This window comes from Mustela putorius, unplaced genomic scaffold, assembly GCF_011764305.1.
Source record: "Mustela putorius furo isolate JIRA1106 unplaced genomic scaffold, ASM1176430v1.1 tig00000585_pilon_pilon_pilon, whole genome shotgun sequence".
NCBI classification, from domain to species: domain Eukaryota; kingdom Metazoa; phylum Chordata; class Mammalia; order Carnivora; family Mustelidae; genus Mustela; species Mustela putorius.
In genome coordinates, this window is record NW_025421424.1 from 6955705 (window position 1) to 6980979 (window position 25275).

A 25275-nucleotide genomic window follows, 5' to 3' on the forward strand; every position below is an offset into this window, starting at 1 on the left:
TGAGGTTGAATTTCTGTTTGCTGAGTATTTGTAAGTCCCTTAGAGAACCTGATTTTATTTTACTTTGTTCTCCATGTCATTAAAATAATACAGATTGCTAAACTAAACATTCTATTCTCAAACTTAAAAGGCATTTACTAGCATTAGTTATATTTCCATCTTACCCATGAGAGGGCAGTAGAATACATACATGTTAATTCCTTTATTACAGACACAGAACCCTTGCCAGGTTTGGTTTCCTATCTGGTACTTGGAATTCAGTCGGCGTCATTTTGCCAAATAATCTTCTTGAATGCAAAGTTTGGACTCTGAAATCAATTTGAATTTGAAATAAGTTGTAAAATCATGCTGTTCTAGCTTAAAATTTCGTCTTAGACAACTGCTTGGGAAGTTTTCTAAATAAAGAAAGATTTGGGGGAAGGTGAGAGGGGTAATCCATGAAGATCGCCATTCAAAATGTATGCAAACAATATTGACATTTATTTCCTCACCAAGACACGATTTTTTAAATGTCTTGTCGTTATTTTTTTTTCCCCACCATAAAAGGTAATTCCTGTTTGTCCACAGCTCGCGGTTTCACAACGGTGTGGGATATGCAGCTTTCACTGCCTTGACTAAATTGGCTGTGACAGTCATCTGTGATGTGTAACCAAACACTTCTCTTTCTGGCAGTCTTCTATTTTGGTACCTCTCTGCGAACAGATGTGGGAAGATTTTGGTCATCAGACCCAAGAGGCTGGGGCGGGGTGGGGTGGGGTGGGGTGGAATGGGGAGGGACGAGGTGGGTTGGGGTGTTTAGCGAGTGCTGGGAAACAGGCTCAACTCATCCCGACTCGCAGCCTTAGTGAAACTGGGCTGCCGCTCGCAGTAGGCACAGCGCCACGCACATACCTGAGTACGAGCGTGTTGCAGGCGTAGGGCTTAGGCATGTGTGTCACAACAGGGCGTGGGGGCCGACCTCAGGCACTGGGAGTATCAAAGGCACCCTGCTCTGGGACTTCAAACCTCAGGTGTTCGGAGCGTTATTTGCATCTGTCTACGTTTCAAGTTGGCACCGGACTGCAAATGCAGTGGCAAGAGAATTTCATGCTTTCCTTGAGGGAGATGCCATCTGGATTCCTCGCTTAAACTAGGAAGAGTCAACCTTCATGTAAAATTCAGGCCCATCACCGTGGGGCCAGTAGGACCGCAGGCACGGCAACTGCAATGGGACATCGGCTACAGGCCTTGGCCGGAATCCGGGCCACCAACTTCTGGGGCAACGTTCTAGCCCAGAGGCTGACTCCAACAGGAGCTATTCCCTTCTCGACGGTTTTCGGGCGGTGCCGGGGGCGGGCCCTAGCGTGAAGGGTGGGAAGAGGAGCCAATAAGAACCGAGATTTGCCGGGCGGGGGTGGGGCCGCTGCCGGCCGGGGGCGGGGCCTTCGTAGGGCCTGCGGGGGCGGGACGGAGCCAACCGGGAGTGAGAGCGCCGAGACCTGGCGCGTCGGCGGAGAGCCCGACAGCTTCGCAGCCCGGCTGCGGGGGCGGCGTGGAGACCCGGGGCAGGTAGGCGCGGGGCGATCCGGGGCGGGCTGGGAGGAGGGGGCCTCGGTTCCTCGTGGCAGTGGACGTCGCATGCTGGGCGTCCGAAGCCCGGCTGGCAGTGCGGGAGCGGGCCGGCGGAGGTGTCGGCTCCGCAGTCTGAGCTCCTCCCTGGCCCCGAGGGACGCGCGAGTTGTCGGGACCCTGCGCCCCGCGACGCGACGATGAGCCCTGGGAGCCCAGCTCGTAGGCCGGGCGGCTGTGGAGGGGGCGGGCGGGGCATGTCCCCGCCACTCACCTCGGGGACCGGGAGCGTTGGGCGCTGGGCAGTCTTAGGGCAGGGAGAGGGAGCGCCCCGTCGCGGAGGAAGCGCGGGGCTGTCGCCCTCGGGGGCTGGCCAGGGAGCTTGAACGTCGACAGGCTCAGAAGATGGGACTTTTAAACGTTCTTGCTTTTTGTGTGTTTTGATTCATAACAGAATCTAATGAGCACAGCATTGAAAGTTGTCCAGTAGGATTTTGATGTTAAAATTGGACAACGCAACATCTAAGAACTTTTGAGTAAGAGTATAGCAGATGATGATTAGATAATGAGTCAAGGGCTGGAGTCTCGGCCAGGACCCACAGAACACATGTGATACCTCGGTCAAATCGACTTTTCTGGGCCTCTGTTTCCTTAGCTGTAAATCTGGGATGTTCATGCTTAGGGGTAGTCTGAAGGTCAAAGGAGATGAGTGAGAGTAGTCTGTAAATGTTAGGTATTGTAATTTGTGCACCAGCGTTAAGCATATTCTGTAAAGCAACTACTAAATGCCGGGCACATAGTAGGCACTCTGTAAGCCTTTACCCCGAAGCTAGTGATTCACCTCCAGTGTTTTAGATAAAGTCCTAAATCTCTGTTTACTTAGTAAATAAATTGTTTAAGTTCCCCCCACCCCAACAAAATCAGTATTGTTTGAAGTGTGGTCCACTTTTTTAACTGATCAATAAATTTTTCTAGAATAGAACATATTATCTACATATTGTTACTGCATTATTTATCATGAAGTTCAGTACCAATCAAATAATGTACTTTTTTGCTTTAAGTAAATAGAGTTTAAGTTACCTGGTAAAGTAAGCTGGGAGTATTGCTTCAGATCTAGACTTTCATCTGCTTTTAGTAAAAACTTAGTAAATTTTTAGTCCTTCAAAACAAAATTAATATGTAGCTGTATTTTTTTGTACGACCTTTATTATAGACATGTGCATTCTTTTCTATTGGTATATGAATGTATGTGGGGTTTTAGAGGGAGAATGGAAATAAAAAAGAATAGCAGTTTGTAACCAGCAGACTTTTTTACTGGGGATACTTGTAGGCGTGTTCTGAAGTAGTTTCCCAGGCAGAAACCAGGAAATGTAGTAATTGTGTCTCTTGGCCTTTCTTGTTGTTGTTGGTTGTTGTTTTTAATATTAACTGTGGCAATAGATTTTTTAAAATACAGATATAAAGGAAGAATGTTAGTTGTTTTGATGTGAAAAGAGAGTTTTCTAAACCTGGAAATTGAGTTTTTTTTTTTTTTTTAAGATTTTATTTATTTATTTGACAGAGATCACAAGTAGGTGGAGAGAAAGAGGAAGGGAAGCAGGCTCCCTGCTGAGCAGAGAGCCCAATGCAGGCCTCAATCCCAGGACCCTGCAATCATGATCTTAGCCAAAGGCAAGGACCCTAACCCACTAAGCCACCCAGGTGCCCCTGGAAATTGTATTTTAAATGATCTGTCTTATACACAAGAATTTTAGACCACTGGATACTAAGAGCAAGTCAAATGGAGTAGAGGTAAAGTTTCTAATGAATACAATTTTTGTATTGCTTTAAAAGTTTTTTTTTTTTAAAGATTTTATTTTTTTTTATTTGACAGAGATCACAAGTAGGCAGAGAGGCAGGCAGAGAGAGAGAAGCAAGCTCTCTGCTGAGCAGAGAGCCCAACGTGGGGCTCGATTCCAGGACCCTGGGATCATGACCTGAGTTGAAGGCAGAGGCTTTAACCCACTGAGCCACCCAGGTGCCCCAAAAGTTTTTTTTTTTAAGATTTTATTTATTTATTTGACAGAGATCACAAGTAGGCAGAGAAGCAGGCAGAGAGAGGGGAAGGGAAGCAGGTCCCCTGCTGAGCAGAGAGCCTGATGTGGGACTCGATCCCAGGACCCTGAGATCAGGACCAGAGCCGAAGGCAGTGGCCCAACCCACTGAGCCACCCAGGCGCCCTTGCTTTAAAAGTTTTACGTTTAAGCAGTTCAGTGGAAGATAGGTGTTTTGAAAATACTTAAAGTATTATTTTAAATACGTACTCTATGTATAAATTTTGCTATAACTTATAGTTTGTTCCTCTTGGAGGTCTGAAGCCTTACAGTCACATTATTTATTGAGCACCTATTATATTTCATGGCACAGTTTTAGTACTTCCATCGAATTTGTGTATGAGTAGAATACAATTCCTTCTTTCTGGGAGGTTAACACTACCGAGTTGGCTAAAATAAGTAGCAAGAAAACTGTTTTTAAAACTGGTCATAACATCAGTCAGCATTTATTGGGACCTCTTCTCAACCAGGCAGTGTTCCAAATATTTTATGTGCACGAGTTTATTGAGTCCTTACCACAGCACCATGAGGGTTGTCGTTATTTCTGGGTCCTCATTAAGAGATACAGAGGTGGAATAATCCCCTATGAAAGAGCCTAGGCAGGAAGGCTAGCATGCAGACCAGGCAAACTCCAAAAATCCTAATCCTAACTTTTGCATTGTATGGAGTTTCATATTCTGTGAGTGAAATACCGATAAAACGCAAGGTGTGTTTAGGAGAGTTCTGTAAAGAACTTCTTCAAAAAGAAGGAAAGAAAGAGACATAAAGAAAAAGAAACTGCTATTGCAAGATGTGGATGGAGGTTTGTCCAAGCTACAATTTAATTATACTTTGTATATAAGAGCACCCCCCCATGAATGATGGGATTCTTCTTGTTTCTAAACTCTCCATCGCTCAGTTACTGCAATTATGGCATTATCTTCATAATAGAAGAGGTGGTTATTTTTCAATAAGAAGTTTAAAATGTCTGTTCTCAGACGGTAAGTTAAATGTTAGCTTTAAGAAAAGAAAATGCTCTCCTGGTGGCAAGAAGCTAATGACCAGACATGTAAATAAGTCCCTCCAATTTCAGTGTGATAAGAGTTGTAACAGAGATAGAGATAGAATTCAGCGGGGACAATGATGAGGGGAAGAAGGAAGATTAGAGAGAAGATATCATATTTGAATCTGGCTTTGAGAAAAGGATAGGAGTTAACTGAGTTGGGGAAGGAAACAGAAGATGTGGATGAAAACAGAAATATTACGTGAAAGTATATGGTATTTGTGAGGAATATGTTGTAGTTTATTGACTAAAGGTCAGAGTGTGGGCCCCTCAGTAGCTCAGTTGGTTAAATGTCTGCCCTTGGCCCAGGTCATGATCCCAGGCTCCTGGGATCCAGTCCCATGTTGGGTTCCCTGCTCAGGAGGGAGTCTGCTTCTCTCTCTCTCTCTCTCTCTCTCTACCCCACCCCCCACTCCTGCTCTCTCACTCTGTCTCTCTCTCTCTCTCTCAAAAATTAACCAATCAATTAATTTTTAAAAATCTTAATGTCTATTTAAAAAGAAATAAAGGTTAGAGTGTATGGAGATAAGAGGCTGGGCTAAAGGGCATGGTGCTTGGAAATAAACTGGCAAAAGAACATTTCTGAACTTGACTGCTAACCAGGTTAGGATCACTGAAATTGCTAGAAATGAGGTAAGCATGGGGTTTCAGTGCCTCTCATTTGGAATAATGAAGGTTTATCCAGTTTGGCAAAATTGTTCACTATAGAATGTGGTATTAAAGGTAGTTTTAATACTTTGAAATGCATGATGTGTTACAGAAGAACGTATGGAGGTAGGTAAGTAAAAAGTTATGACTCAGAAAGAGAAAAAAGAAGTCTGCTGGTGCCACACAGTAAAGAGCTTGTGGATCATGCTAGAACTTTGGACTCAATTCTAAAGACAATGGAGAGCCAGTGGGGGATTTTAGGTAGTGAAGACAGATAACGTAGCTGCATGGGACAGAGGCTCGATTGGACGGAGAGAGGTAAAACGTAGAGAGATAAGTTAGAAGGCTAACAGTATTGAAATAGTCCAGATAAGAGAGGGTAAGGGCCTGGAGTGGGAAAAACGTAACAGAGGTGAAGAGGAGAGGACAGGATAATGAAGATGTAGAATTTACAGGGCTTAAAACGTGATTGGCTTTGAAGGTGAACAGAAAAGTAAATGACTTCATTTTTTAGCTTGGGAAACTGGATAGAGGAGCTTGTTCTGTTGTTGGTGGTTTTCGTTTTTTGTTTTCTTTCTTTCTTTCTTTCTTTCTTTCTTTCTTTCTTTCTTTCTAATGTGGGAGGAAGAGCATTGTTTCATTTAGAGCATGTTGAGTTTGAAGTGTCTTGGACACTTCAGGTGGAGTTGCCAGAGGAGGGTCCAGAGCCACCAGTCTCAGGAGGGAGGCTGAGATTGGTGATTCAGATTGCAGAGTTAGCAAGTAAGTGGTAATTGAAGGCTTAAGAGCAGACGGAATTGCTCAGGAAGAGCATATGGAACTAGAAGAGAAGAGGGCCGGGGATAAATGGTTTGCTTTGTATGAGTGGAAGGGATTACTGATTGATTGATTGATTGATTGATGCTAATTTTGTCTTATAACTTGTGATTATAAATCAATAAGATGGGCTTTAACTGAAGGTTAAGCAACTTTTACAACCCAGTGAATCCTGTTCTTTTAAACTTTTTTTGAGGGTGGGGGTGCCTGGCTGGTTCAGTTGGTGGAGCACGCAACTCTTAATCTCAGGGTTGTGAGTTCAGGCCCCATGTTGGGTGTAGAAATTACTTCAAAATAAATTATAAAAATAAATAAAAAGTGAATAAAATAAAATTTTATTTGGGAGTCACTCATTTGTTCCAAAAGTATATTGCCCGAAATACTATTGGAGTTCCTCTTTGTAAAAAAAAAAAAAAAAAACTTTATAGCATATTCCCAGCCACACAAGAAAGTAGATCTTCTAGTTTTATTTTTTTCCTCCTCTGTACTTAATTTTTTTGTTGTTGGACTCAGGACTGAGATCAAGACCTGAGCTGAGATGAAGGGTCCGACACTAAACTGACTGAGCTGTCAGGTGTCCCCCACCTCTGTACTTTCAATTTCCATGCATATACAGCCTATTTATCTTGAATCAGAGCTATGAAAACAAATTACTATACCCTCACATGATTGGTAGTCAGAGAATGCTTTTTTCCAGAAGAGATCTTCGCTTCTGGTAAATATATAGATTATTAATACATGTTTGTTGGTTGATTCATCTTGATAACCAGTCTTACTCAACTTTGTCTCCAGGTGGCTTAACCATCTCCAGAATTCATACTCATAATCAAAGAGTGAAGGTTTGCCACCATTGAGAAGAGTCAAAAGAATATGTTATAGCTATGAAAGCATTTTCAAAAATGGACTTTCAAAAATGTTTTCCTAATTTGTAGTATTATTCAAATAAATGTATGGTCTCCTAAGGCAGGGAGTGCAAACGTTCTGTAAAGGGCTAGCAAGTAAATATTTTAGACTCTGTGGACCATCAATCTCTATCAGCCCTCAGTCCTGCCGGAAGAGCCTTGTCATACTTCAGTGAAAGAGCATGGGCTGTGTTCCAGTTAAAGTTTATTTGTGGACACTGAAATTTGAATTTCATATTATTTTCACATGTCACAGAATATTATACTTTTTGATTATTTTCTCAACCATTTAAAAAATAAAAACCAGTCTGCTCAGGGGCTATATAAAAACAGGTGGTGGGCCACATTTGGTTGATTCTATCATATGGGATGTTTATTGAAGTACTTAGATCTGTAAGTTTAGTTTAAAAAAAAAGTTCCTGGGGCACGTGGGTGGCTCAGTTGGTTAAGCTGCTGCCTTTGGCTCAGGTCATGATCCCAGAGTCCTGGGATCAAGTCCCATATCAGGGTTCTTGCTCAGCAGGGAGCCTGCTTCCCGCTCTGCCTCTGCCTGCCACTCTGCCTGCTTGTGTTCTCTCTCTCAATGAAAAATAAATAAATAAATAAATAAATATGAAAAATTTTAAAAAGTTCTTTACTACATCTGAGACTAATGATGTACTATATGTTGGCTAACTAAATTTAAATAAAAGTAAAAATAAAAGTTCTTCGAAGTTGCACCTCCTGCTAAAAACGTATGAAAATTTTCAAATTCATCCTCCCATTTCTCATATAAAATAGGTGGAAAATACTCCCTTTATTGTTTTGGAAACTGAGAAATAGATTAACTTGTACAATGTCAGGATCAAAAATATGTTTGAGGTTAGGGAGAGGGTGGTCGAGCTATGGACATTGGGAAGGGTATGTGCTATGGTGAGTGCTGTGACTTGTGTAAGCCTGATGATTCACAGACCTGTACCCCTGGGGCTAATAATACAATATATGTTAATAAAAATAATTAATAAAAAATGTTTGGCAGTGATCTGTTTGCCTCAGTGAAAGTGGGGACATTGAAAACTAAATGAAAAAAAAAGACTAAAACTTGAAGGAGTGTCCTGCACTGGTTCCCAGAGGATTAGACAGGATGGAATCTTTTCTGTCTTTTTCCTCTCTGACTTCAATGAGTAATTTTTATCCTAAGGAAAAGAAAACATGAAGTTTTTCTTCACTTTATCGGCATTATAGGAGATTGTAAGATTGAAGGATTAAGTAACTGTTGGTGATACAAGAGAAGGAAATGGAAAGGACTGACTTCACATCTGGCTCTTCCAGATGTTTCTCTTGTACCCCCTGTTTTTGAGAAGGAAAGTCAATATATTTTTCCTTAGAAGTCTTAGACTCCTGAGTAGTAGCCTGAAAGCAGACTTTTTAGCATTCAGTTTAGGCAATATTAAGCCACTTATATTAGTTAAAGGTTATTATTTATGCTTTTTTTTTTAAGTTAGATTTCTGACTTTCAAGGTTTTTATCACAGTGATAAATGTTTACAACAGAGAACATGGAAGAAAACTATTAGTCTTCCTTCAAAGTTTAAATTGATAGAAATGGCATATGTATGGGGTTTTTTGCATGGATATTAAAATTAAGAGAGATGGATGAGTGTGTGTTATTTTTTTTTTTAAGATTTTATTTATTTATTTGACAGAGATCACAAGTAGGCAGAGAGGCAGGCAGAGAGAGAGGAGGAAGCAGGATCCCTGCTGAGCAAAGAGCCCGATGTGGGGCTCGATCCCAGGACCCTGGGATCATGACCTGAGCTGAAAGCAGAGGCTTTAACCCACTGAGCCACCCAGGTGTCCCGAGTGTGTGTTATTCTTACAGCAACTTAAAAGAGATGTGGTTTGTTGTTGTTTTTGTCTTTCTTTTTTCCACTGGAGTGAAAAAAACAAAAATCTCCAGCTATCTAAGATATGTTTGAATTGGTTACTTGGCAATATGAAGCATAATTTTATATTTAAATATTTATCTGTATTCTTTGATACTCTATAGAGCCTATTGAAGCCAGTGATAATAGGACCTGCTGGGAGGAAAGGCCACAGCCTGCTCTGCAACAGTGTTGACTGCAAACTCCCCTTTCCCTGGCCCCTACCTCCATGGTAAGGGCTAGCAAGGAACAAAAGAGCAACATTATGTGAATTAAAGTGATGGTCCATTTGCACAGGATCACGATGCAGTGGTTATCATTGCATAGTTCAATCCAATTAGCATAATTCAAGGTCAGGCAAAATGTCGCAAAATCGTCTTGGCTGTGTGTGAAAGTGGTGACCTGCTGTCTAATCAAGAGAGAGAGAGAGTGCACGAGCAGGGCAGAAGGGCAGAGGAAGGAGAAGCGGGCTCCCTGCTCCCAGGCTTGATTCCAGGACCTCGGGGTCATGACCTGACTCCAAGGCAGACGTTTAATGGAATGAGCCACCCAGGTGCCCCTAGTAATTGTAATTTAAAAGTAAATTAGATCAGTTTGCCTGTAAAATTTATTGTTTAGCTATTAGAAGAAAGCATGAAGTAAGGATCCAGAAACATGTTCAATAGCTGCATTTGGAAGTATAAAAATGTTGAGAAAATAGTGAATTGAGAAAGAGCCTAAGACTTTTAATGAAGATTATTTAAAATACAGGTTTATCAAATGTGCAAAACCTGACTATAATGACAGGTTTTTGTATTAATGTCTTTGTATTTGTATTAATGTTGCAGATGAAAGCTAAAACTCTTTAAAAAGACTTTTAGAAACACAGTATACTGGGTTTTTCAGTAAGCCTTTTCAAATATTTTCAAAGACAAAAAAAGTAAAATTATCTCAGGTTCCTTTTTATTCAAGGACCATTCCTGGTAAAGATTCATTGTTGTTTTAATTTCAAAACAGAAATGGCTACATGCCTCTTGGGAAAAAATATTCATCTAGAATGCATGGATGGGGGGCCCCTGGGTGGCTCAGTTGGTTAGGTGCCTGCCTTCAGCTCAGTCATGATCTCAGGGTCCTGGGATCGAGTCCCTGCTCAGCAGAGAGCCCGCTTCTCCCTTTTTTGTCTGCCCCTCCCCACCCCATGCTCACGCTCTCTGTCTCAATAAATAAAACACTAAAAAAGTAGAATGCATGGATGTTATGTTTATGACTTTTTGATGATAAATCAGCTGAAAATTATAATTTCATCTCTTAGTGATGACATACCTCATTCCATACCATTATGGGATGTTTTATTAATGCTGATAAGGTGGCTGTAGTCTGGTACAGATATCACAGTCCAAAGTGATGGGATCACTGATATTATAAGTTGTACCATGCTTTTAATTTGCCAAGAAAATGGATTTTTGTGGTTTAGTTCTTCATTTACTGTGAAGAATGATTATATGACATTGCTTATATTTTGTATTAAGACCAGAGACTTTCCATTGCAAAGTAGAAAGAATGTAGTACTACTTTTGCCATTCACACCAACTTATTGTTTCAACTAGGATTTTCCACCCTGACCCAATTTAAAACAAAAGAATAAAAGACTCTATAGTGAACCTGATAAGTACGTAGCATTGTCTTTGTGTTTTTCAGAACTGGAATTAATTTATGAACAAGAAAGGTCACCTATTGCATTACACTGAATCTCTTCTCATTTTAATTTTTATATTGTTTATTTTAGAATTTTAAGTATATTTGCATCATGGGAACATAATATTTGATGTTAACTTTATGTTTTATCATATGTAGTAAGGGTAATTATTTTGTGCAACTTCTGTTTCAGATGTGTGTATTTTGACAACAAATGTATTTCTTGCCATGGGTTTGGTTAGGACAGTTCATGAAACACTGGCCTGTAGTGCAAGAGGAGGGACTTGACTCGCTGGGCAGTCCTCACTCACTAAGCCGGCTCAAGAATCTTGGTGATGGTGTGGGCATGTTTTATAAAACCAGACCAATGTATACTTCTGCTGTTCCTGCCCTTTGATGGTCCCTTTTTGTCTTTCCATTCCTCCCCAGAAAAATTATGATTGCCCGCTCTATCCCCTCCTCTGTGGATATTACATGTTCCTACTTTCCTTGTGTTTTTTGATTCCCTCAAGCCCAGTTTCTCCCCACAAACAGGCCTCTCCTTCACCCAGTGCCTGAGACTTCAGTTTTGCCCTCATCATATCACCAGCTTGCTTTCTCCACTGATCTTCCATTATGCACCCCAAGAAGCAAGGCATACCCCTGAGTGGAGTGAATCACTAGTTTTCCTGTTTCTGGCCCCAGCTTATTTTGTTCATTCTTGTGCCCAGCTTTACAGGGAGGTGAAGAATCAGATAAGCCGGACCCTCTAGGAATCATGCCATCCAACTCCAATCAGCTATCCAGCCACTTATCTCTGAACTGTGCATCTTGTTGAGTAGCTTGAGTAGCTCTTCAAGATTTTAACCTCAAGTAGCCAGGTCTTTTCTCTAAAATAGTCAGGCATTTTCTTTTCATAGATTGAGACCTAGTACACCATGAGCAAGCTTCACTGACTTGGTGTGAGAAACTTTTCATGACTTGGTCTGAGTCTTCATTATACATACCTTCTCGTGTTTCTCCCACTTCTGTGAGAGCTGCCATCCTTCTTGGACTCCTAAGCTTTTTTCTTCCATAAGACTTAACTTTCCCCAAACCGTTTTCCATGTATTTATCCTTCTTTTTTTTTTTTTTTTTTTTTTTTTGGCCACAATTTTTAAAGATGTATAGGTTTTTTTCCCCAGCTTTAAAACATTGTGTTTGAAATGACTTGCCCCTTGTGTTTTTATTTGTCTCACTGGCTTTACGATAGCTGTTGTGTTCATCACTGCTCCATTTGCTCACTGATTGTCATCTAGCTAGCTGTCATCTGTCCTTACTGTCCTTTTGACACCATTCATTAATGCCCTCTCATCAAGAATGAGGACCCCTCTCAGTCTTCAGGCTCCCTACTCCTAAGATACTGATGTGCCTCTTCCTTTTCTTTCTAGGACATTTTCCCTCCCATGATCACCTGTGATCCACATTATCCTGATCCTGTCAGCCCTCACTAGTCTTTTGGCCACTCATTGCCTGATTTTGTCATTTCTACTCGTTTACAGATCCTAATCATGTTTCCTGTTCTTAAAGGTTTAGTTCCTGACTCTGCTTTTTTAAAAACTCTGCTTAGGGAACCTGTAGATTCTTGCTTCTTTTTTCTGCACCGAGCCTATCTTAAAACCTCCCCTGCGCTGGGGTTTTCCCTCTCTCACTTGACTCTTACCAGATAATCTCACCTGTTACTTCAGAGGGGAGACGGCAGCCTTCAGGGTGAGGGAAGTTCATCCGTGCACGGCCCTTCCACCTTCTATAAGTACACCTGCGTCCTTACTTTCTTTCCTCATTCCCTTCTGTCCCAGTGGGAGAGCTGTCCCTCTTCCTGTCAGCTGCTAACCCCTGCAGCTCCAGGTGGGTGCCACACCATCTCTCCCTTTAGGGGTTTGCTCTCAGACCTTTGTTTCTTCTCTACTGACTCCTTTCCACCAGTGTTTAAATAATCTTAGTTCTTTTCTATTTAAAAAAAAAAAAAAGGCTTTACTGAAACCTGTGTTCCTGGTTAGCTACTACTCTGTTGTCCACTTGCCTGCCTGGATGAGCTCCTTGAAGGATTGTCTCCAGTTGCTGGTTCCATTCTTTTTGTCCTATTCGCCTGTCAGTTCACTGTGACCTCCCTTTAGCTTCCTCCGTGCCACCGAACCTGCTCTTGCCTAGGTCCTAATGGCTAATACACATTCAGGTCTTTATCGGATCTCACCTTTGTTTTTTAAACTTTTTTTTTAAACTTGTTTTATTTATTTATTTATCTCAGAACACCCCAGGGCAAACCTGAGTGGAGGGGGGTGGGGGGATGGGTAGAGGGAAAGGGAGAGAGAAACACCTTAAGCTGACTCCCAGCTGAGTGCGGAGCCTGATACAGGGGCTTGATCCCAGGACTCTGCGATCGTGACCTGAGCCAAAACCAAGAGTCAGATGCTCAAACAACTGAGCCACCCAGGCATCCTTACCTTAGTTGACCTTCTGGTGGTGTATCTGTTGACCATTCTTTTCTGTTTGGAAGATTCTCTTCCTTTGGCTTCCATAATTCCACACACTCTTGGCATTTTCTCCCATCTTTTATCTAAATTTATGACAGAAATTACCATCTATGATAGAAAAGAACTGACCTAGAATGTCCCCAAACTGACCTGTTTCGGGTTAGTACTGTTTTTGGAATTTATAATGCTTCATTCCAGCAGAGTATGATCACCTGTAAAAAAAAAAAAATCATTTGAAGAAATAAAATATGATTCTGTGGTAATAAAGGATGTGTGGCATGGTATGGTAAGAAATAAATGAGTGTAAAGTTTACATGGAAACCACAGCGAGATGCCACTGCATAACAGAATGGCTAAAATGTAACAGACTAACAGTGTAAGTGCTGGTGAGGCTGAGGAGTGACCAGAACTAATAGACTGCTGGGGAGAGTGTAAATTGTAAGTTGTGTAAGTTGGTACAAATCCTTCTGAAAAGCCTTTGGCAGCGTCTATTAAAGTGAAGCATCTGTGTATCCTATAACCCAGCAATTCTACTCCTAGTTAATACCCAAGAGAAATAAGTAATTGTGTATATTAAAGACACGTAGAGGAATATTTATAAGAGCTTTCCTCATAATAGTCAAAACCTGGAACAAATGTGTGTATCTGTCAAAAGGAGAATGGATTCGGGGCGCCTGGGTGGCTCAGTGGGTTAAAGCCTCTGCCTTTGGCTCAGGTCATGATCCCAGGGTCCCGGATCAAGACCCGTATTGGGCTCTCTGTTCAGTGGGGAGCCTGCTTCCTCCCTTCTCTCTCTGCCTGCCTCTCTGTGTACTTGTGATCTCTGTCTATCATATAAATAAATAAAATCTTAAAAAAAAACAAAAACAAAAGGAGAATGGATTAATAAATGCTGCTGTTTCCATTGGATGGAATAATACTCAGCAATGAAAAAGGGAAAACTACTGCTATATACAACAACATGAATGAATCATACAGACATTATTTTGCATGAAAAAAAACATATACAGAATACTACGCCTGTGGAGCACCTGGGGGGCTCAGTTGGTTAAGCGTCTGCCTTCAGCTCAAGTCATGATCCCAGGGTCCTGGAATCGAGTCCCACATTGGGCTCCCTGTTTGGTGGCAAGTCTGCTTCTCCCTTTCCCGCTGCCCTTCCCCACTGCCTGTTCTTTCTCTCTCTTTCTCAAATAAATATTAAAAAATTTAAAAAGGAATAATACTATTGTATAAATTATGTTAAAATGAATTCAAGAAAGGCAAAAACAAGAGAAATACTTGTACTGTTGTTCTGTTTGTCTGGTATGCCTCTTAGTTCTGTTCTTCTGGTAGATACTTTCTCATCTGTCAAATCCCATTTAATAATAAACTTCCCGTACTTATATATAAATTTCCTGTGAGCGTGTTTATATTTTATTTTCATGTATTAATTTTCTAATGGGACGTAATATGAAATGAAAGGTACATAGACTGATGATGTTCTCTGCCACTCAGCTATGTGACTCTACACCTCTGTTTTCTGTCTACAAATGAGGACAGAAGTAACCTGCCTGCAGCAGAGATTTTTTGCTTACTTTAATATGCATTCTCCAAAGAAACAGAAATCAGTTTTTTGCTGGGCACATTGCAGGATGAAAAGATGAATGATTATATTCCAGCCTCCATTCATACAGTACATGTGACTTAAGTCCTGGTCAGTGGGCCATAAGCAAAAGTGTTACATGGAACTTCCAGGAATGAGGCTTTAATAGAGCTCCCTTTTTTCCTTTTTATTTCCTGGAATGTGGATATAATAGTTGGAGCTCTGACAGCTAGTTTGAGCCTGAAGTGATCATGACAACAGGAGCTATATGATAAGGATGGTGTAGCAGAAACACTGGAGCCTGAGGACCTGGGGGCACCTTGGGCTGCCTGCTCTCTCTTAAGTGGCAGAGAAAGAGACATCTCTTTGTTTAACAAACATTGGTTAAGCCACTGCTCTTTTCAGTTTTTAAGTAATCTGTAAACAAACTTAATCCTAACTGATCTACTACCGCAGAGAGGTGCTCCGAAAATTAACTGAGATAACGTGACTGAAGTGATTGGCACATAATAGTTACTTAATAAGGCTCAATACTGGGGCGCCTGAATGGCTCAGTGGGTTAAAGCCTCTGCCTTCAACCCAGGTCATGTTCCCCGGGGTCCTGGGATCGAGCCCCACATCGAGCTCTCTGCTCAGTGGGGAGCCTGCTTCTCCCTCTCTCTCTGCCTGCATCTCTGCCTACATGTGATCTCTGTCTGTCAAATGAATAAATAAAATCTTTAAAAAAAAATATGGCTCAACTACTGTTACTGCTATTGTAATTCCCAAATGCCTTTATATGAAGTGGGTGCTCAGGACATATTTGATGAATCTTCTAAAAAGTAAGTTACCTTTATGGGTAACAAATGCTATACAAGTGATTTATGTTTATTTTTATTTAAAAATTAGAAAATACAAGTGTTCCTGGGTGTCTCAGTCAGTTAAGCATCTGCCTTCAGCTGAGGTCATGATCCCAGGGTCCTGAGATCAAGCCCTGTGTCTGGCTTCTTGCTCAGTGGGGAGTCTGCTTCTTCTGCCTCTGCCTGCCACTCCCCCTGCTTGTGCTCTCTCTCTTTCTTTCAAATAAATAAATCTTTAAAATAAAATAAAATATAGGGTACCGGGTGTCTAGGTTGTTAAGCATATGCTTTTGACTCAGGTCATGATCCCAGGGTCCTGGGATCAAGCCCTGTATCAGGCTCCCTGCTTGGTGGAAAGCCTGCTTCTCCCTCTCCCACTCCCCCTGCTTGTATTCCTTCTCTCATTGTGTCTCTCTCTCTGTCAAATAAATAAATAAAATCTTTAAAAAAGTAAAACAATAAAAATTAGAAAATACAGATTAACTAAAAGAAAACTCAACCATAGTTCTATTATTAGAGATAATCACTGTCAATGTTACAGTATATATTTACTTTTAAATTTTATTTATTCATCTAGATTTTTGAATTAATTCTTATAATATTTTTCTTTTTCTTAATAGATTTTGAACATGGTATAACTTATTAGTATTTCAGTGTATGAATTTACTGTAATACTGTGCATTTAATGATAGTCCCCTGTTGGAAATTTATTTTCAGCTTTACAGTAATCTAAATTTACTCTTGGGGTGCCTGGCTGGCTCATTTAGGAGAGCATCTGACTCGATCTTGGAGTCATGAGTTCAAGCCCCACACTGGGTATAGCGTTTACTAAGAAAGAAAAAAGAAAAAAGGAAAACCTTAAAAAAATAAAAAAGCCTACTCTTGTGTACATATTCGTGAATTTATCCAGTTACACCCCTAGGATAACTTATTGGAAGTGCTATTTCTGCAATATCTGTGTATTCATTTTTTTTAAATTAAGATTTTATTTAATATAGAAAAATATAAAGGATACAACTTAAAAGATCCATTATTCTACCACCCGAATAGATCCTGTTTTAATATTAAAAACAAAAAATATATAACCATGGTTAAAAAAAAAAAGTTATAAAAAGTTATAAAATAAAGAGTAAAAAAACTTGTTCCAAGGCCTTATCACTGGTCCCATCACTGGTGATTTCTTGCTTATCCAGCACAATCCAACACACAGTGTCCATAAAATTTAATCTTATAGAATATTGAGTCATGTTACTACAAAGACTATAAAAATTTTCTTAAAGTATGGTCTGATTATATAAAAAGTATCCATGTGAAGATAATGTAACTTTTACTGACAGAACCAACCACATACTGAACTGAGAAAGTCCAAATGATTGTAAGATGATCACTTTCTAAGCAATCCCTTGGTCCACTTTGAGGAAGAGAAGAGGTCTCTCTCGTCCATCCCCTCCCATTTCAGAGAAGGAGGCCGAATGCAGGAGGAATCAGCTGTGGTAATGTCAGTTTACATCATGGCAAGGGTGTGTGTGTGTGTATGAGTATGTATTATACATATCTGTATATCCTTTTTAAAAGTCTGTATAGAGATGTAATCATACTAGAGAGATTGTTTCCACCACTTTTATTTTGGACATTTTTCCATATCTGCCCACAGATCTCTACCTCATTCTTTTTTTTTTGCTTTTTAATTTTTTAAAAAGATTTTATTTATTTATTGGACAGAGAGAGATCACAAGTTGGCAGAGAGGCAGGCGGGGGCGGGGTGGGGAGCAGGCTCCCTGTTGAGCAGAGAGCCCAATGCGGGGCTTGATCCCAGAACCCTGAGATCATGACCTGAGCTGAAGGCAGAGGCTTAACCCACTGAGCCACCCAGGCACCCTCTACCTCATTCTTTTTAATATTTGCATGTTACAGGTATCCCCCATTTTTTGAGAGTTCACATTAGGCTGCTTTGCTTTTATGGGCAATCTGCAATTTTACAAAGAAAGGCAAAAAGTGAAAATAGCATTCAGCATTTGTTTTGCATCACACTGAGCTGTTATAGACGCAGCTGCCCCACCCTCTGCACGATGACCCCCTACCCCGCCCTGCCACACACACAGAGCTAGCCTGTCTCTGCGGAGCTCCTTCCCGTGAAACTACTCTCAGTATCTCAGCATCCAGCCACCATGGCTTTGAACTGCATCTGTGAGCATCTGTGCTTTAGCTCAATTTATTTTGTGCATCCATTAGCAAAATGTGTCCTAAGGTAACAGAAAACCCTAAGAGAAGTTATTTGGAGGGAGTCTAGGAAAGCTCAAACAGTTTTCCATATAAATTAACGGTGATCGCTTCTTCACTTTACACCAGTTTGGGTTAGGAAAGGTTTCCTAGAAATGCTCTGCTTATAGATGGGGGGAAGCCTGTAGTCAATCAAGGTGTTCTGTTTGTGCAGGTTGTCTGTTACACACTGACACCCCGCTGACAGCCTGAAATCCAGCCAGAGTTTCACTTGTCAATACTGTGGGCCAGTTTGCCCCGGCTCCTCACCCCACGCTGGTTCTGAAAGTCCACCCAGACCACCCATCAGCCTTATACCCCCTCATTTTGCTCAGCCACTGACATCCTGGGCAAGGCTGCACCTGTGTAGGGCCTGCGCACTTGACCTTGTTCAGGCCCCACAGGCCACACCATGTGACCTCTCTTACACAGATGCTATCCTGATCCCTCCAGCTCCGGTGCTCTGATCACCTGCTCTGGTCCCTTGCAGCTCTGCCTTACTCTGGATGCCTGCCTTACTCTGTTCCACCTAATGGCTTTAGGACTGGATTGTCCAGGAAAGAGGAGGGGAAGGAGAGCAACTTGGATGCTTTAAAGAGGTAATTGTTGGGCCGGAAGGTTAGTATACTACAGATCTAATACTTCGTGTGTTTCTATGGTAATTTGAGGAATAGGGGACATGTTTAATAATTATGTGAATATGGGGCGACTGGGTGGCTCAGTGGGTTAAAGCCTCTGCCTTTGGCTCAGGTCATGATCCCAGGGTCCTGGGATTGAGCCCTGCATCGGGCTCTCTGCGCAGCAGGGAGCCTGCTTCCCCCTCTCTCTCTGCCTGTCTCTCTGCCTACTTGCGATCTCTGTCAAATAAATAAATAAAATCTTTAAAAAATAATAATAATTATGTGAATGCAGTTTTACTTTCTGTTGTTTTTATATTGTCAAGTGAGAGAAAATATCCATTGAATGTATAATTTGGGGATTTGAGAACTTGAGAAATCCGGTCTTCTGACTTTTTGGCTTTAGAATAACATTGGAAGTTATGTTCAGTGGATATGAATGTATGTTTTTAGGAGTGCTTGTTATGTCTATAGTTTTAAATCCTTGAAAGTGCATTTTTTTTTACATAACACTAAAAAAAAGCAGGATGTGAATACATATATACTAAAATTGCTACTATATAAAAATATGCTTATGAAAAAAGGCAGGGAGGAAATATACCAAAATATACCAGCGATTATGCTGGAGGTGGTAGGCTTAGAGGTGTTTTCCCTCATTTTCTCTATTTTTCAAAATTTCTAAAAAGTAGTAGTTTATGATATTTAAAGCTTTTTTTTTTTAACTTTCTAGAATTTTTTTTCAACCTTTGACACTATAGGAAGTAAGAATTTTGGTGCTAAGAAGAGCTCAGCAAAGTTTGAATTTGTGATTTAAAAACTATGTTACTGGGGCATCTCAGCAAGCATCTGCCTTTGGCTCAGGTCATGATCTGGTCCTGAGCCTACTTCTCTCTCTCTCTCTCTCTCTCTGTTCCCCGGGGCACCCTCCCCATGCACATGTGCGCGCGCTCTCTCTCTCTCTATCTCTCCTGCATACGGGTGCTATCTCAAATAAAGAAAATCTTAAAAAATAATAATAACTTGCTTTAAAGTTATTTTGAAGTTATTTGTAAAGTTTAAAAGTTCTAATTTCTTATAGTTATTTCTTAATACAGAGGAGGTTTTAAAAAGGATAATTAGATAAAAATATTAAGATAAACTTCATTAATTGTATGGACAGTTACTAACATTACATTAATTTAATGAAATTGTAAAGTTTCATGTAATTAAAGTTACTTTTCTATATGTTTTCACATTGTGGCATTTCATAAAACTTCCTCTTCTGCTGAAACATTTATTCCGACTACTGTACCTAAGTGGTCTTTTTTTTTTTTTTAAGATTTTATCTATTCATTTGACAGACAGAGATCACAACTAGGCAGAGGCAGGCAGAGAGCCCGACGCAGGGCTCAATCCCAGGACCCTGAGATCATGACCTGAGCTAAAGGCAGAGGCTTCAACCCACTGAGCCACCCAGGTGCCCCTGTACCTAAGTGGTCTTTAAAATTTAGCTATGAACCAGCACTTTTTATCCCCTTGGGTGGGAGTGGTTACCAGTCCCTGTGTCTCTCTTATTCTGGGTACAAGTTAAGCACTTGGAGTGATTATCTTGAGCTTCCAGTCCCTTGGCTTGAGGTAACCAGGAAGTACCTCCTCCTTTTCCTTTAGGAGGCAAGAAAATACACACTGTCTAATTTCTTTAAAGTTCTTCACACACACACACACACACACACACACACACAAAGATTAAAAAAAGAAGTTTTTCACATTGTCCCTTGTAATCCTTACAACTAACTAATTATAATTCTTTTTACATAGTTGCGATAAGAGGATAATGAACTGATGTTAGCAGGGCTGGTTTTTGGCTGCCCCACTTTCTAAGCTTTGCACTTCTCTTTAGAATATGGAAGTATTTGACTCCTATTGTTTTGATCTTGGCCTCTGAGGCCCCTGCTGAAATTCCGAGAGGACAGGAAAAGTTGCATTTGACATCCTGTTATATTAGCTGATATTATTGTTATGTCTACCCACAAACAAGTAATGCATACTGATTAAATGCAGAAGCTTGGGAGCAAAGTGGAACTAAGTTTGTGTTACCTGGGTAACTTACCGAACCAGTTCAGTCTCGGCTTCCTCCTCTGCAGAAGGGAGGGAATAATAACTGTCTGTCAGAGAGAGCTGTGAGAATTAAATGTAATAATGTCTGTAGGTACTAAGCACGATGCTTGGCACCTGGAGCACTTAATAAATGATGATGATTATCAGTTAAAATATCCCATTACTCTGCAGACAGACCTGTGCTACCTGGAATTTTTTCTCTTTACCTTTTATTTGCTAAACATATTTGGGTAGTGGAAATTAGGTTCTGCTAATGAGAAATATAAGAACTGGCTTAGAGAAGACTCTTCTGACCTTAGTTATGCTATTACATGACATTAAATACTCTCCTGTTAACTTATAGCCTTCTTTATAAGACAGGAACAGTGGTGAGGATAACCAACCATACCATTAGTTGATTTGGAAGATAGGTTGTAAAACTTAGGAATTATATTACGTGGCTATTTTTTCCCCAAAGTGTCTTTCAAAACTTATTTTTCTAGATAAATTTAGTTGGATGTCTTCAAAGTGTATTTGGTAAAACATTAATTTATAGGTTAACTGCATTATAGTACTCTTTCATTTAGTATTCTGTTTCAGTCCAAGGATATGGTTAATCAGTGTACTGACTAACATATGTGTTTTAGCAGGGGTCCTACTGTAAGAAAATTAGTTTTCATTCTTTTCACAAACATTACCTAGTAGCAGGAAGAAGTGATGTAAAGCCAATGAAATTGCTTGACAAAGTGGGGCAAATATTAGAGATTTGAACAGAATGTTGTCATACTGTGAATCAGCTACACAGTCATCATCTGGTTTTGATTGTTAGCGTGCCCACTGTACAAATCAAACTATTGTCACCCCCCCTTGTCCAGAACAATAATATTATATGTCCTGTTTTTCTGTCCATATCATCTAAATCTGTTTTGCTATATCAATGGTTCATCCACGAGTGAAACGTTTTTACACCTTTCACATCAAAAATTGAAGATACATTTTTACAAAGGAGGAAAAAGCATAATTCTCTAGGAAAATAAAATAATTTTAAACTTGGATATACCTAACAACATAATCTTAAAAAGAAAGGAAGGAAGGGGAGAAAAAGAAAAGAAAGAAATGAAAGCCGCATCCCAAAGAAATTTCAAATTTTATAAAGGAGACATTTAGGACAAGGCAAGAGTTGCTAAGAGCTTGGTCTCTGGATTCCTGATACAGGGATCAGATAAGGATTTTTAGTGCACACAGCACTCCCGGTGCTTATGAATCTAATTTCCAGCTTCATTTCGGGATCTGTGCTCCAGAGTAACTCTTTGGAAATCAGAATTATCTCTTAAGTTCTAAGAGGTATGGTTAGCTGAAGAGCCTGCTTCCACACTCCTAGGGATCTGGAATTTTTTATAAGATGCTGGTTTGGGAAGTTAGTACTTCTACTTTATGTAAGGCCTGTTTTACCAGGAGCCCACACAGCCTTCTAGGACCGGTATACTTCCGGATATAGTACATTGCACAGTTAACCATACCTAGTTTGCTTTAAACTAGATTAGCTGGAACCCTGGATTCAAGTCTGGCTGCAACAGAAGCACAGTGTGATGGCCAGCCTCCTGGGTATTTAGACTGAGGAACTTTTCCCAAATCCCATTCTTCTTTCCTCCTGCCTCTAGTGCCTTTCTCCCCTGTCCCCGAGGCTGCTTTTGTGTTTCCCTGTCATTCAAGAAAGGCTAAGGATGGGTGGCTCAGTGGGTTAAAGCCTCTGCCTTTCAGCTCCGGTCATGATCCCAGGGTCGTATTTCGAGCCACATTGGGCTCTCTGCTCTGCGGGGAGCCTGCTTCCCTTGCTCTCTCTCTTCCTGCCTCCATACTTACTTGTGATTCTCTGTCTGTCAAATAAATAAATATTTAAGTATCTTTTTAAAAAAGGAAAGAAAGAAAGGCTAAGCACTTTGCAGATGTAAATGACCTCTGTATTTCCCACCTTTCAAAAAATAGTTCTTGGTGACTGGTTAACATTACTGTTGCTAAGGGAGTAGATCTTAAATATTCTTGCTACAAAACAAAATCGTAGAGAGGTGAAAAGTGTGTTAACTAACCTTATTGTGGTAATCATTTCACAATATATACACTTATCCATTCACATTGTGCTTCTGACTTACACAGTGTGTTATGTCTGTTATATCTCAATAAAGCTTTGGGGGAAAATACTTCTTCCATCTTCTGAGTACTCCTTCTGAGCTTCAAAGGAAAAGGTTGTTTACATTTTAGATTTATAAAACTTTTTGCTACCTGACCCCCGAGTTTTCTCAATTTACCTTTGTAAAGTGGGATTAAAGTTAATGCACGTGTAAACTGGAACGCTTTACTCGGTCTCCTGGGGGTGTGCAAGATGATACACTATGAAGCGAAAAGAGCATTTGAATTGTTACTTATATTAGTTTTCATTGAAAAAAAAAAGAAATTAGGCTTTACGGGATATTTATTATACGGATTGACATTGGTGCCTTCACTCCTTGTCAAGAGTTTATCTACGGGATTAATCCCAATGGGAAAAATGGTCATTCCCCAACAAAAAGGAGTTGACACTGACATCCTCACTTTGTGTTCCCTTTTAGCTGTTACAGCACATAATAGTTTTTATGTGTCCAGTTTATATGTGTCTGAGTAGGTAGATTTACAGATTTGTTGTTGTTGTTGCCGAATCCCTGGATATTTACAAATTATATTATATTTTTTAAGATTTTTATTTCTTTTTCGACAGAGAGAGAGAGAGAGAACACGCACAAGCAGCGGGGAGTGGCAGGCAGAGGGAGGGGGAGAAGCAGACTCCCCACAAAGCAGGGAGCCCAGTGGGGACTCGATCCCAAGACCCTGGGATCTTGACCTGAGCCTATGGCAGATGCTTAACCCACTGAGCCACCCAGGTGCCCTTTCAAATTATATTTTAAATTGTAGAATCGGGGCACCTGGGTGGCTCAGTGGGTTAAAGCCTCTGCCTTCGGCTCAGATCATGATCCCAGGGTCCGGGGATTGAGCCCCCGCATCGGGTTCTCTGCTCGGTGGGGAGCCTGCTTCCTCCTCTCTCTCTCTCTGCCTGCCTCTCTGCCTACTTGTGATCTCTGTCTGTCAAATAAATAAATAAAATCTTTAAAAAAATAAAATAAATTGTAGAATCATCACAGTCCTTTGAAAAATAAGATGCCTTGGAAATAATTGGTATCTTATAATAGGTTCTTAGTCTGTTACCAAGAACTATTTTTAAGAGTCTCCAGAGTTAAAATAAGCCAAACAACTTTCTTTTTCCAGTAGAAAAGTTCTGTAATTGTTGGTTTTATGTAATGATAATTGGTTATCAGCAGAAAATTTTAAAAATACAAACACCTTCAGTATATGCATTCAAAGCAAAAGTGATGTATTAATGAATGAGAAATCTGTTGTTTTTCTGAAGAATCTCATGATTTGAAGAGAGAATTTGATATTTGGAATGTTTTCATTGCTATTTGTTGCCCAAATACAGAGAATGTGTCATCTATAAAACTCTGATATCTGCACCATTAGGACCCTTGGAAACAATTTTCTAGTCTGTTTTAAAATCTTTTAAAGTAGTTTCAGTGGATTTTTAATCACTTTGTTAAAAATTTAAATAATATAACAATGACCAAATAATATGCAGATATAGTCCACAGACACTGAAGGAGATGGAAATATACTAGTCACAATTCAAAAAACTTTTGCTTCATTGGTGAATGGCATCCTCAGATTTTTTTTTTTTAATTCAGTCCATGAAGCTTTTCTTTCATTGGCTCTGTGTTACTGTGGTGAGTTATCTTTTTCAATTACTATGGCCCTTTGTATTAGTCAGCTCAGCTGCTATAAGAAAAGTACCACAGACTGAATCGCTTAAACAACAGAATTTATTTTCTCACACTTTTGGAGGCTAGAAGTCTAAAATTGAGCTGTTGGCAGGGTTGGTTTCTTCTGGGCCCTCTTCTTGGCTTTATAGATGGCTGACTTCTTCCTGTGTTTTTACATGTCTTCTCTGGGTTTGTGTACAATTTTCCTTTCCTTTTTTTTTTTTTTTAAGATTTTATTTATTTACTTGAGAGAGAAAGAGAGCATGAGCAGGGGGAGAGGCAGAGGGAGAAGTAGATACCCTGCTGAGCAGGGAGCTGAGTATGGGGCTCCATCCTGGGACCCCAGGACCATAACCTGAGCCACCCATTGAGCCACCCAGGTGCCCCACAAATTTCCTTTACTTATGGAGATACCAGTCATGTTGGGTTAGGGCCCACTCTGGTCAACTTATTTTAACTTGATTACTTTTTTTTTTTTAAAGATCTTGTTTCCAAATACAGTCATATTCTGAGATACTAGGGTTTGGGACTTCAAGATATGAATGGGTAGGGGGGGGGCATATTTCAACCCATAACACCCTTAGGACCAAGCATGAAATAAAGTGAATTTAGAACTCTTTGAATCACAGTTTCAAGAAAAGAACATAATGGGGACACCTGGGTGGCACAGTCAGGTGGGCCTCCAACTCTTAATCTCCTCTCAGTCATGGTCTTGTGGTCTTGGGATTAAGCACTAGGCTCCCTTCCCACCAACCCCTCAGCTCAGTATGGAGTCTGCTTGAGAGTCTCTCTCCCTCTGCCTCTCCCCCTCCCTGTTCACACTCTTTCTCTCTCAAATAAATAAATAAAATAAATAAATAAAATCTTCTTCTTCTTTTTTTTGTTTTAATTGTGTTTAGGGTGCCTGGGTGGGTTAGCTGGTTAAGCATCTGCCTTCGG

At 40.4% G+C, this 25275-nt stretch overlaps 1 protein-coding gene across 1 annotated transcript in view; it reads left to right on the forward strand.

Moving 5' to 3' along the window:
- The first annotated feature begins 829 nt into the window (after positions 1-829).
- Positions 830-25275, forward strand: part of DENND2C (DENN domain containing 2C) — an 83489-nt gene continuing 59043 nt past the window's right edge. The window contains exon 1 of the mRNA XM_004769860.3: positions 830-1548. The gene's annotated coding sequence lies outside the window, so the exon portion shown is untranslated. The remainder of the gene's footprint in view (positions 1549-25275) is intronic.